Source organism: Anopheles gambiae, chromosome X (genome assembly GCF_943734735.2).
Source record: "Anopheles gambiae chromosome X, idAnoGambNW_F1_1, whole genome shotgun sequence".
Lineage (NCBI taxonomy): Eukaryota > Metazoa > Arthropoda > Insecta > Diptera > Culicidae > Anopheles > Anopheles gambiae.
In genome coordinates, this window is record NC_064600.1 from 23,024,781 (window position 1) to 23,037,296 (window position 12,516).

At 43.1% G+C, this 12,516-nt stretch overlaps 1 long non-coding RNA gene across 4 annotated transcripts; it reads right to left on the reverse strand.

The window, feature by feature from the left end:
- Positions 1 to 2,886: 2,886 nt before the first annotated feature.
- Positions 2,887 to 7,761, reverse strand: LOC133391091 (uncharacterized). Of its 4 annotated transcripts, none has more exons than XR_009764583.1 (7): positions 7,058 to 7,761; positions 6,599 to 6,950; positions 5,278 to 5,705; positions 4,165 to 5,208; positions 3,556 to 4,092; positions 3,092 to 3,352; positions 2,887 to 3,001 (listed from the first exon to the last, which is right to left on the reverse strand). It is a non-coding gene; the product is annotated as an uncharacterized LOC133391091 (long non-coding RNA). The 4 variants fall into 4 exon arrangements; XR_009764585.1 differs by having other exon boundaries at positions 5,278 to 5,481; positions 5,603 to 6,950; XR_009764584.1 differs by having other exon boundaries at positions 3,556 to 3,973; positions 5,278 to 6,950.
- Positions 7,762 to 12,516: the final 4,755 nt, after the last annotated feature.

Below are 12,516 nucleotides of genomic sequence, written 5' to 3' on the forward strand. Positions count from 1 at the left end.
GGCTAACTGAAATATAAGCAAATGTGCTATTTGTTTTTCGGTAATCACGTTGGAAAATGTATTCAATGTTTATAATTGAAAAAAAAAATAAAAAAATGCGATCAAAAATATATTTTCTATTTAAAGCTCCAAATAAAGCATGAGTGACTTTATCAGTTTCTCAAAGTGAGAAAAATTGACGACGGCCACGGGCTCGCGTCTGAGAACAAGATTTGAGTGCTAGAGAAACTTAAATGAGTGCTTGAGAATGTTTTCTCAGCTTGAGAAAGCCCCGTGGCCCCGCGGCCATACATTCAACTTTCACGCGATATCGACGATTGGTGAGGTAAGATTCGAACCACTCCACTAAAGGGGTAGAGAATCCAAGACGAGCAAGCTTAGCCAACAGCAAGCGATGATTCACCCGATCAAAGGCAGCCTTAAGGTCGGTATAGATGACATCCATCTGGGCTCCCGAAGCGAATGCAGCATGGCAGTGAGATACAAACTCCACCAAATTGGTGGTCACACTGCGGCGGGGGAAGAACCCGTGTTGGCGTGTTGATATCAGCGAGCGGCAACAGTTCAAGAGCGAGTTCTGAACGACGACTTCAAAAACCTTAGCACCTGCAGGCAAAGTAGTAATGCCACGGTAGTTTTCCACTAAGCTCTTATCCCCCTTTTTATGCACAGGAAACATGTAAGACGATTTCCATGCTGCTGGAAACATACGCTGATTGAGAGAGAGTGTGAAGATACGAGCCAGAGGTTCAGCCAAAACTTCGCTGCATTTGGCAAGAACTGCGGTTGGAATACCATCAGGTCCAGGGTTGTAGGTCCAGGGGATGGTTTGACCTGCTTTAGCGCCTTTAGCACAGAATCTCTGGAGATGTTTATGTCACGCACATTAACATCGACCGCGTCGGAGGGCACGTTGTTGAGAGCAGCATCCAATGAGAAGCCAGGAGCTTCAGTGGCAAACGAACTCATGAAACGATCGGCAAATAAATTGCAGGTTTCCTCTTTGGTACACGAAGTTGTTCCATTAAAGGAAACTATAGCTGGCAGGGAGCTGTTTTTCCGTTTTGTGTCGACATACCTCCAAAATTTTTTCGGTTTTCTTCTTAAGCTGAACTGTATACGAATCAAAAAACGAGAGTGTAGTTGTCTATTATAGCTTCTATATACATTGTGTGCAGCGATGAACCGCAATCTCGATTGTTGTGTTCCACTGTTTTGGTAAAACCGATAGCAGGAAGATTTGTTTCGTTTTAAACGGCGTAATTGAGCATTACCCCACGGTGGACCCTGTTGTGAACGTTTTATAGGGCAGCAGGCAGATAAATGTTCCGTAAATTTCCGATTGAACATATCGAGTGCATGGTTTACGTCCGGGTTTCCATCAAGGAATGACCAGTCAGAGGATTGCAGTAGATCATTTAGAATCAAAAAGTTTGTGCGACTGTAGTCGAGCATGCCTGATTCTTGATGTGATGTTGTGTGATGTTCTGCTTTGGCTAAACCATTCGGCAGGCATAGCTCTATAGGCGGATGATAGCAATCAATAGCAACTATGGGGAAGGGTGTTATTGCCGGTGGAGAGCATTGTTGCAGGATATCGTCGCATACAAAGATCAAATCGAGGTAGTTATTCGACGCATTATGAATTTTGTTAATCTGGTATAGTCCGTTGCTATTCATACAATCAAGAAGAAGGCGACAGTTGTCCGTGATCCTCGAGCATTCGTAGTCAACTTGGAGCATAAGTGGATTTGTTTCATCGGGTATCCAATTCAGGTTTGACAAATTGAAATCCCCGAATAACAAACACATTTCATTAGCTTTACACGCTACGTCGTCAATAGTTGAACAGATTGTGTGAATAACCGACGTGTTATTTGCCATGTCAGGAGGAACATACATTGCGCCGATAACATACGTTTTCTTAATGCTGTAAATCTTTAACCAAAGTTGCTCGACAGTGTCTGATGTAGAACATAAGAGTACTCGCAAATGTGAGGCGACAGCTATGAGAACCCCACCACCTTTGGTTTTCCTACTATTTCTGTCATTGCGGTCCTTTCTGAAGACGATATAATGGTCCGGAAACAACTGTGACGAGTTAATAGAGGAGTCCAACCATGTTTCAGTCAGGATAATGACGTCGTAATGAGTAGTAGAAACATAATCGAATACCTCATGACATTTTGTTTTTAGTCCTCTTACATTTTGATATAAAAATAACAAATCGTCAGTATTATTTAAGGAGGCAACCCCTGCAGGAATGACATGACCGTCGTGCGTTTGTGTAAGTGTAGGTTCTGTACTGTAGCAATACCCGGCAGGCAATTGACAGCTAAACTGAGGGCGCCGGAGGAGGAGAAACTGGCGCCCAACCGTGCATGGTTCAGGCGCCCAACGGAAGACATGATTGGGCGTGGGGGGGTACGGATGAAACGGACCTCCCGTTCTTTCGTGTATTGTTTACATTCGTTTATCCGTGTATTTCTTTCATTCGGGTTGTACAGGCGGTCCCCGAGATACACGGTACCTCTTATACGCGGATTCGGAGATACGCGGTTTTCTAAATTTGACAATTCTTTGAACAAATTGTACTGATTTGACACATCAATTGTAAATTGCCAAATAATTTCCGTTTTGATCGAATGTTAAAAACTATTTCAAAAGGTTTAAAACTGTTATATTCAGTCAGAATCATATCAGATAATTCATATAGTGACTAAAACCACCCCCTACTTGCAACATTACACGAAAATTAGTGATATTTTAGCTGAAAATCGCGAGATTCGACTTACGCGGAAATTCGAGATACGCGGTATTTTGCGGCCGTTTTCGGTCCCCAATAACCGTGTATCTCGGGGACCGCCTGTATATCAACACAGCTAATTTTCAAATTGACCGTTATTTTATTGATAATTAAATATTCTAAAAATACACTATTTTTCATACAAACCTAATTCAGCGCAAGAAAACGGCTATCACGGAGATTTCCAGCATTCATCTGTAACTAATTAAAAAATAAAATATAGAATAAGTAAAGAAAGTTATTTGCGTTTCATATAAATAAAGCGTAGAGAATGCAATACATTACCAATAATTGTGAGAAGCCAAAACAACATGTTTGTTTCATTGAACATGTTCAAACAATTTGTTGTAGCCGCCTAAACAAACATGCTTCCAGTTAAAATGATAGTATGACGACGAACGTACAGGAGTTGCGTCGTCATCGAGGACTAAGCCAGCTTCATCGTTTTGACAGCATTCCGTCATCTAGATGTGATTGTCCTTCGTGATGAAGTGTAACTAGCCGACCGTACATGGTACGGCTATGATGAGAACGGCTTATCTGAAACTAAAGAAAGAAGAATAATATCAGTCAAGTGCATTTCATGCTGATTGTTCGTGATCGTTTCTTGTATGTACAAAGGAATAAGGGGGACATTTTTACAGATTTTTTTCATTTGCACGCTTCCTACCCGCACCAGTGTAACCGGTGCTAGCGGACGAGCTAACACCCAATGCTATGCCATAGATTTGGGCGCGGTTGTTGCGTACCTGTGGGCCCGGCATGTTTTTACAATCTCGGAACGTCACCTCTGTGGCCCAAACATCTGTGCTAGCATTTTCAGAGCGCAATTATCGCCTTGCAATCCTAATGCGTCTACCACGACCATTCGTAATTCTTACAGCACAGCTGAAATAGACAATATAAGAGAAAAATATTGTTAGTGGAGCGCAATCCATGTAAACCATTAATTTTAATTATATTGTCAATTTGTCTTTCTCTTGCATTTTACACTGTCGCTAATTTCGGTAGCTTAGGTAAGCTAACAGTACGACGATAATCTGGATACCGCCAATTACCGGCTCGTAGAAGCGTGAACGCATTCATCATCACTGAAGATTTGGTACCTCCATAACATTCCGCCTCAGACGACGAAATTATTAGCAGTTGCAATCTGATACACGACGCCTAAACGCGATGAGAAAAAAACACATCAAAAACGTTTTAGATTAAAAATATAATGTCAGTTTAGCTTAATAAAACATTAAAATGAAATATTTTTTTTGCTATTTCGCACGGCAGATTAGCTGAAATGAAAAATAAAACAATGTTAATTTATCAAACTGTTTTTCTATTACTTTAGATACTGTCAGACTTACTTCAACTTTGCTTCAATTTAGCATGGTGGCCGGTGACCCACGGGGTTTTCCGCTGTTTCCAGTTTGTGGTAGTCCGGTGGTTTTTATAGAGCAGTGACTCCCACATTCTCCAGACAGCGCCGGAGGATGAGGAATAGGAACGCGTGCTCTAATTTTGTCTTTGGGGAGGCATTAATCGAAGCAGGACAGGTGCAGTATGATCCGACTACAGCGCGATGGCGAGTAACCCGGAAACACCAAGAATGGGGACATAAAACGCGGGTATGTGATAAGTAGCTTCGTCAGTCAGATGTACCAGTCCGTGTTGTTGGACAACTTCCGACGACAAGTGCAGTGCCATCGGTGGTTCCGGTTGCCATTCCTCGTGCTATACGTCCCCCCAGATTGCCGGTCCGTGTTGTTGGACAACTTCCGACAACAAGTGCAGTGCCTTCGGTGGTTTCAGTGGCCGGTCAGCGCGAGTCAACAAAGAATGCCAGTCCGTGTTGATGAACAGCAGAAGGTAACGGATGAAGTGTCAGCGCTGGTCTCGAATGCCGGTGATCATAATCATCATCGGTCCACATTACCTGATGTTCTTGCACCATTCCGTCCGTTAGGCCAGCAACATGGACAGCAACCGTCAACTAGTACTGCTGCGCCATCAGTGGTACCGGTTGCTGATGCTCTACCACAGGAATCAGGTATGAAGATCGGTAGACAACAGGCATTGGCGGGTTCTGCAGTACCATCGATTGCATCGCTTGTCGAAGTTCATGCTCCGAAGAATCAGCGTGATATGATGTCCGCTGTTGTAAGACAACAATTACCCACCAGTGCTTCTGTGTTCTTCTTATTGTGAGCCGTACACCAGCCAAAATGATCAGCGTTAATGTTCAAAAACCATCAACGAGTACTGCTATATCAGAGCAATTTTTTACCTGTGTTCCTAGCCAGATCCGTCCGCCAGGCAAGATAGTTGATGGTGGTAATTAAGTGCCATCGACAAGCGCATAACGTACATAACGACTGGACGAGCAACTGGTCCTGTTGTGATAAATTTGCCTAAAAATATAACCAGAAAAAGTGATCAGAAACCGTCAACGAGTTCTGCTACGTTTCCGGTGTACGAACCTGTGCTGCCTTCGTCACCAATAATGATGATCACCGACGATGAACACCAGACTGCAGCAGAAGCAAATCAAGCAGTCTTTTCAATTACTTCTACAGAGCATTCTGGAAGCTGCTGCCTTCGTTGTCGGATGCTGTTAATGAAAATAGATGCACGCAGCGCACAGATAATGGTGATTTTAAATGAGCAGTCCACAATACTGAATCCTATGAAGGGTATAAGAAGAAATGCGCAGAGTTTAGCAATAGAAAAAATCGAAAATGAACAAAAGTTTGATGCATTTGAAGCAAAAATAGCTGGAGATGATTTTGCATTTGGCAGTTATACTTAAATAATAGATGCAGATATCAGCAGCCAGGATGCCAACAACAGGATGCATGAGGCTAGACTTAGACGTGTTGTTTGATGGGACTTTTCTTGCACGGTGTACCTGGGAAGGATCGTCAGGAAAAAATAGCTTTTAGTAACTACCCAAATACAGTGCAGTCTATCGCTACAAACCACGTGGGAATAGACGTAGATATAGAATATGATAAAGAATATTTAAAAAGAAAACTGACACATGCACCGGCAAGAGTAAACATGCAGGGAAATGTTAAAACAAGCTGCCATAGAAGGAATAAATAAAAATAAATTTATTTAGTTCAATTGCTCTACCTATTTATAGTTGCTGTATATATATTACATATTATTTATTGATAAACACATTGCTTTTCCATTTTTATTAATTGTAATGTCCTATTGATACTATATTACACCTTTTATCTATTCTTTTCTAAATAGAATGATGAATGACAAATGAAATGAAAAATTGTAGCTTTGGTAGTTTTCAGGAGTTAAGATAGGACTTGTTTAAGATAAAAAATGTAAAATGGCTGTTGGTTTCATTTCGCAAATCACTAACAGCCATCGCGTTTTTGCTCCTATCATTTATTGTACTTTATTGCCAACCGTTGGACGATTGACACAGGTGCTAATTTCAAACGTATTCCGTCTTATTAGGAGGAACAACGCTAACCATATTCCGGAAAATAAATAATGCTGTTGCATCTTAATAGATATAAACAAAGCGCGTTAACAGCAATAACACGATTACACGACGACAATACGACCATAGCAAGCTCTGGTGTCAATCGTCGCGGTCAAGCAACAGCAACTAAACCCGAGAAAGGCCGGGATAAGCTGTTCCGTTAGAGCAATTTTCTAAAAAGAACAACAAAAAACATATGTCGATGGAGCGCTAACGCTTAAATTAATAAATAAACGAATTAATGAATAATTAGATAAACACATGCATTCATAAGCTATATATATAAATGTTACCATCAATTGTTTACAACGATGTTCACAGTGTGCTGTAACTCTCTTCAATTCCCAAACTTCAGACAATTTCCGCCTGCAACAAAATGCTCATCCGGTTGTTGCTCTAACCGCGCAGTTCCCATAAGGCCCGCGCCGACGATCCAAGGTTGGTGTAAACAAAAATAAGGATAAGAAATCTGAAAGTAAAAAGAATCAAAGTGTCCTTTCCATCATGCCCACTTCTTTGATGGCTTTCCAATATCCTTTGCATGAAATCCGCTGGGTGCATACGAGGTGAATCGGATTTGTGTGCTTGGATTGTGGATTGCGGATTTGTGTGTCTTCGGACAGCTTGGAACACTTCTGAAGAACACTGATAACATCGATTATTCATAATGTTAAACGGCAAATTTTATCCGATTAGTTATTTAATCGCAGCGTAATGAAAAATTACAAATACAACAACTTTAATTAACATACCTTCCTGCGGAGGCAAATAGCTGCACGTATCTAACCTCCATCTATCGTTTTCTCCTGGTAAACGATAAGGACACCCGAAAATATGGAAAATTAGATAGGTACAACCAAACATTAGACGGATACGTATACATTTTTCTAATTTATAACACTTTAGCACACATTTTTGCTTCACACTAAGCACAACAAAGTAACATAGGAAGCTTCAATATTTTAACGCTTCAATATTCGCCAACAGCACACAAGTGAATAGCACCATTGGTCATTACTTTTAAGTTCACATTACAAACTTTAACACTGAAATTATGCAAATAAAATACACGTTTATCACAAAGACGCTTCTACATCAAACTCTTTCACTTTGTAAACATAACCTCGATCCATCTTCGCTGCCTAAAATTACACACACATCCACACACTGTCCGTCGTCACATGCCGTTTGGTACTGTTGCACGCACACAGTTGCAGTTCATCAGCGCTCGTCCGTGTTTCTTCCTGCTCTTCCATGCGTTTCAACACCCCTCGCCATAGTATGAAACGTCAATTGCCAGCCGGGTAGTGCTGCTGATGTTGCGTAGTGTTGGGTTCACGATCGTTAAGTAGCCTGCACGAGATGCTGTTACTACAGACTGCTTCAGTGGTGGTAAAGTTGTTTGTTGTTGGAGGAACAATCATCAGGTGAGTGCGTAAATTATCAACAAAAGTTGTTTCGGCGTTATTTGGCTCATATGCGGTGTACAGCTGATTAGCGAGCGTGCGAGTGTGCGTGATGTGTGTGAATTGTTTATCGGTGTTAATTAGTATTAGTATCGGTGATAATTAGTGGGTTTGCGGTGTGGGTGAAGTGCGTGGAGTGTGTGCTGAAAGTATTGTGTGATCCAACAGCTGTGGTGATCGAATATCCTGCGCTGTAGATTGGGTTGTGGGTGTTGAAAGTCTCATTGGCGGTAGACGAAAATTTGCACCTGGTTGTTGAGCTCGGTAGTCGACAAATTCACGCACCGATAGACCAAGCGGCCAAGTATCGGGGGAAAGAGCCCTTTCACGTTGAGTAAGAGGCACTAACACCTTAAATGATAGAAATGAGAGTGTTGCTGTGTTTGTGCCTTGTCGTATAAGGCAATATGCAGTGACATCCTCAATGGACAAAGCATGTTTGACCATTTGCACTATTTGGTCACTAGATGTATCAGGAGCGAGCCGGGAAATATACAATGCGCACTTCTGCACCGTAGACTGAGCGGGGACTATTTTGATCGGAAATGTAGTTGTATCTTTGTTTGTGCCTTTGATCATGGGTGGAGCTCGATTTTTGCGATGCATATCATCGACCGGCTTATTATTTTGGTTCTGGTTGTTATTGTTTTGGGTGTTGATGGGTCTGGCGCCAAATGTAAACAAAGTATGGTTGTCAGTAGCGACTTCCGAGAACAAACGTTTTGACTGATTTATGCGACGAATTTTTGCGGGAGGGTGACTGCTACGTGGAGTTTTTAGATCAAGTTGGCTCATCCGTGCAAACCCAGTTTTGATATCATTAGTCAATGGCTCCATAACGGTCTTGATGCTTTCGGCTACTGTTGTAATTGCCGCCTGGAAACCAGATTGCATGGCTGCGTCTTTTACGAACTTGGTGCGCGGATTCATAAATACGTTGTTGCAGCCAATACAGCACCAGTGTAATTGTTTATATTCCGCAATGCGCAGGAACAGATCAGCAGGAACCGAAGTGCAACGCTGGTGAAATGGAGAGTCGCACAGGCAGCAGCTGATAGATGCCTCCACAATTTCCATAGTGCAGGCGTTGCAAATACGGGCCATTATACGGGAGCGGTGCAGGTTTTCGTTGCAGCAACAAGAGCGATGGCGGTTAGGACGCGCGAACTCAGATGCGATCCGAAAAACGAAATTTACGCAAATTTTTTGGTCAGCAGAGATAAACGCACTATTGAACGATAATGGAACGGTGTTCTAAAATACTGTGATTATACAGAAACCGGAAAATAGTGTGATAAACAGCGCGATTTTCAAGAAAATATACTGAGCGAAATGCGAATGCGACTTTTACGTTAAACGTCAAACGTCCGAATATATTTGTGAACATTTACCTTGTTCTGTGGTCGCGCTGTTCTTTTTGGCAGACTTCGCAATGCCTTTGATATTTGGCGCATCCAATCGTTGAACTGGTCAAGCGTTATCTCAGAATTCGCTGCCTCTAGACTGGCTTTGTGCTGTGCCCAATTCAGTTGTTTATCGATCGAAAGTTTTCCCAACAATTCATCGATAAGTCGAGGATCATTCAAGTAAGATTTTTTTCCTAAAATCTTTATATTTGTAACCAGGTTATCAAGAGCGTCAGAAAGCTCCATTATTCTCATTTGTCCTTCGACCTTTATTTTCACCACATCTTTCAACAGCTCTTTGTACACTTGGTCCGCTCTTCCAAATTGTTCTTCTAAACGATCCATGATGGCCGGAACGTTCTGCGGATCCAAGAGTAAGGCACGTACTGCTTTTTCGGCTTCTCCCTTAACAAATCTTTGCAATCGATTCAAGTTTTCTAGCTTGCTAAAACCTGCTTCTATTGTTGTGTCTTGAAATGTCTTTTTGAAATGCGGCCAGTCTTGTGGTTTTCCATCAAATTCTGGAAGGTTTACTAATGTGGTTTTCTTGATATGGCGACTAGCTTCCAAACTATTGTTCTGTAATACCATAGCGAGTTCTAATATGGCTTGATCTGGTGTGCTTTTCTTTTCTTCGTGTTGATATTGTATCTTGATATCTTGGCATTTTATGCACAACCATTCTTCTTCTGCGGTTGGTACCGCCGATAGTTTGGCGCAGGCCAGGTGAAAATATCGATCGCATTCTTCACACTTAACAAACGAAATATCACCGTTTGGTTCGGTACAGAGGCGACATGCACCGTTTTTGTTCTCAACAAAATAATTGCTCTTCTTGGTAGCCATTTTCACGACGATTCTACGACACACGGTCGTATGACAAAACAGCATAAATTGATGCGGCTGGACACTCGGGACCACGGCGCACTTTAACGACGCGGATGGCTGGGCACTCTGGCCAGAAGCACGGACTTAGCTTTCTTCCAATCCGGTCTGATGATGAAGATGTGACGACGTCACGGATGGGCTGGACGCTTTGGTTCCAAAAGCACACTCTGGGCTCGACCCTTCCGGTGCGGCTGGACACTCGGGACCACGGCGCACTTGGTAACACGGAGCACGGTAGCTACACGGCTCGTCCACTCCGGTGTAACAACGACGCGACGACACTATCTATACGGTGAGGCTCTCCTCTCTGGAGCCACCAATGTTGCGGCCGAGGGGCTCCGCCGGGCGAAGCTTCCGGCTCCTACGACTACAACGGGGAATTCTCCAAGCCTTTCAGCTAGTGCTCCTCGCTACCTCGGGAGTCTATGCAAACGAAAGGGGGATCGTTCCTTGAGATTCGGATTATTTCGGATGTTATGAAATGAAGCTCTTAACACTTTGGCTTATCGTTCGAATCTGATTTGGCTCCAGCTTGAGCCGCCTTTAAATTCGCAATTTTTCTGCACGATACTAACCCAAAATTCTACGCCTTTCCTCCCACTCCCATTCCCGTTTGTCCCCAACTCCCATCGCGCTCCCGGTTTCCATTGTCACTCCCGGCGACATCTGTTCGCACCGGCGATTCCAGAAACTCCTTGTCGATCACGCTTTGTGTAGACGGTACCGGTGCTGCGCGTGCTGGTAGCGACGTTCATCGGGGGGGTACGGCTGGCGTTTCGTGGAAATTCACCGATCTTCTGTCTTTTGATTTTATTTTTTTTATTCTTCATGCACTTCGCACGCAACAGTTAGGAACAAATCCGTGCTGATTCGGGCTGATGTAATTGCGGGCAGAAGCCAGTAACGGTTCATAAACAAGCAGCTCAAGCCTTTTTGCAATTGCCCCTAGCGATGCAATGCCGCGATAGTTAGAAGCCTCATTCTTGCAGCCTTTCTTATGGATTGGTGTTAACCATGAGACTTTCCAGGAGACAGGAAAGGTGCATGAACGTAGCGATTCCTCGAAGATTTTTACTAGTAACGTAGCAATCGACGCAGTGCATTTTTTCAGGATCACTGCCGGGATGCCATCAGGGCTGGCGATGTAGGACATCTTTAGGCGGTCTATGGCGCGGGTGACTGACGAGGTATTAATGACCGGAAGCATGGGACGAAGTGCATCTGCGGGTGTGTTGGTAAGTGCAGCATAAAGAGCCTCGGGGTGCATGTTTTCAGAAACAAAAGTGTCCTCAAAACGTGTAGCAAACAATTCGCACATATCTGGCAGTGTGCAAGCTCGGTTCCCATTGTAGCAGCGCAAACCTGGGAAGCCGGAAGATTTGCGCTTATTGTTTGCGTAGGTCCTGAAGCGTTGAGGATGCACACGCAGCTTTTTTTTTCTATATTACGTAGGTACCTGCGGTGGCAGATTCTGTTATAACGTCGATAAAGTGCGTGGACGCTATTGTAGTAAACCCGCAAAGCGGGACACCTTCGATCACGCCAGTTACGATATGCAGCACGTTTCGCTCTTTTCAATGTACGTAGTGTGCGGTCACCCCAGGCCGGACCTCGATGCGGCTTTTTGACGGGGACGCATTCGTTAAGTGCCATTCGCATAAACTGAGAGAAATCATCTACAGCATGGTCAAGAGTTAAACAGTTCGAGCAGTCAAAAGATTCGTCATATAGTGAGATCAATCTCTCGAGCTTAGGCAAATTAATACGAGCAAAATCGAGAAGCCTATCCGCAACATTAGATGGTAGTTGGGCAGTAGGAGTATCAATGTTGAGATTGAACTCCAATGGTGGATGATGGTGATCGATCGGCATTAGGGGATATCAGAGATCCGTATGGACAATGAGGCTGAAGCAGCTGGCCAATTTGCATAAATCAGATCAAGAGTTCTGTTCAGATGGTTTTTGTTGTTGTTGAGTTGAGCGTTCAAGTGCAATCCGTCAATTAATTGGGCACAGCGTGCTGATTGAGTATGAGGCTCTAAAAAACTTAAAGCCGTATCTTGTTCGACAGGTGCAGGTGACCAAGAGAGAGTAGGTTGATTAAAGTCACCGATGAGTAAAAATCTACAGTATCGGACATTAAGATAGAACCCTGGTGTTTTCAACGCACCGTGCACTTGTTTTGCCACGTTACTTGTGTTTGTGTATGTGTGTGTATGTGTGTGTATGTGTGTGTGAGTGTGTGTGTGTATGTGTGTGTGTGCATGTGTGTGTGTGTGTGTAGTAGTAGAAAGAGAGTGTGCTTTTTAATGTGTGCGCGGGTTTGTGTCTGAAAAACATAGCTTGCCATGATGTCATATTGCGTTGAAATTATTCTTATTATGTGTGTTATCATGTGAAACATTGTGCGTTTACACTTGGATAAAAACTAAAGTTTGCATCGACAGCAGC